Here is a 1,091-nt window from a genome sequence, read left to right on the forward strand (position 1 = left end):
AAAAAAAAAAAAAAAGAATCTCCAACGAATAAAAAAAAAAAGATCACAAATCAACAATCTAATGATTCCTTCCAAGGAATTAAAAAAGGAAAAGCAAGGGCCAGGTGCAGTGGTTTGCACCTGTAATCCTAGCACTTTGGGAGGCTAAGATGGGCAGATTATATGAGCTCAGGAGAGTGAGACCCCCATCTCTAAAAACTGACAAATTTACTCAATGTTTGCTTGTTTCACCCAAGTATTTCTCCCTCATATAAGAAACTTAGTTTTGACAGATATAAAATTCTAGGCTGGTTATTATTCTGTTTGAGAAGACTGAGAATGGGCCCCAGTCCTATCTGGCATGTAAGGACTCAGTTGAGAAGTCTGCTGTTAGTCCGAAAGGTTTTCCTTAGCTTATTTCTCCCTGGCTCCTTGTATGTTACTTGACAGCTTTCATCTTACTGTTCATAAGAATTCCTCTTTTGTGTTCACCTTGTCCAGTTTGGTGACCATATGTCCTGGAATTACTTCTTGGTGATAAATCTACCAAGAGTCTGTTGTGCTTCTGTGTGGGTGGAAATGTGGGAGAACAAGACTGGGGTATTTGAGGGAGAAGAGGGTACCCTTTTTGAAGTACTTACGTAAACTGAATTTTTTTATTTTTTATTTTTTTGGAGACAGAATCTTACTTTTTATCCTCAGTAGAGCACTGTGGCATCATAGCTCACAGCAACCTCCAGCTCTTGGGCTTAGGTGATTCTCTTTCCTCAGCCTCCCGAGTAGCTGGGACTACAGGTGCCTGCCACGACACCTGGCTATTTTTTTGTTGCAGTTTGGCCAAGGCCAGGTTTGAACCCACCACCCTCGGTATATGGGGCTGTTGCCCTACTCACTGAACGACAGGCACTGCCCGATATTTTTTATTTTTTTATTTTTGAGACACAGCCTCACTTTGTCATCCTTGGTAGAGTGCTGTGGCACCACAGCTCACAGCAACCTCCAATTCTTGGGCTTAAGTGATTCTCTAGCCTCAGCCTCCCAGGTAGCTGGGACTATAGGCACCCACCACAATGTCTGGCTATTTTTTGGTTGTAGTTGTCATTGTTGAATAC

This window comes from Otolemur garnettii, unplaced genomic scaffold, assembly GCF_000181295.1.
Source record: "Otolemur garnettii isolate 467f Iridium unplaced genomic scaffold, OtoGar3 scaffold00044, whole genome shotgun sequence".
In the NCBI taxonomy this organism is placed as follows: Eukaryota; Metazoa; Chordata; class Mammalia; order Primates; family Galagidae; genus Otolemur; species Otolemur garnettii.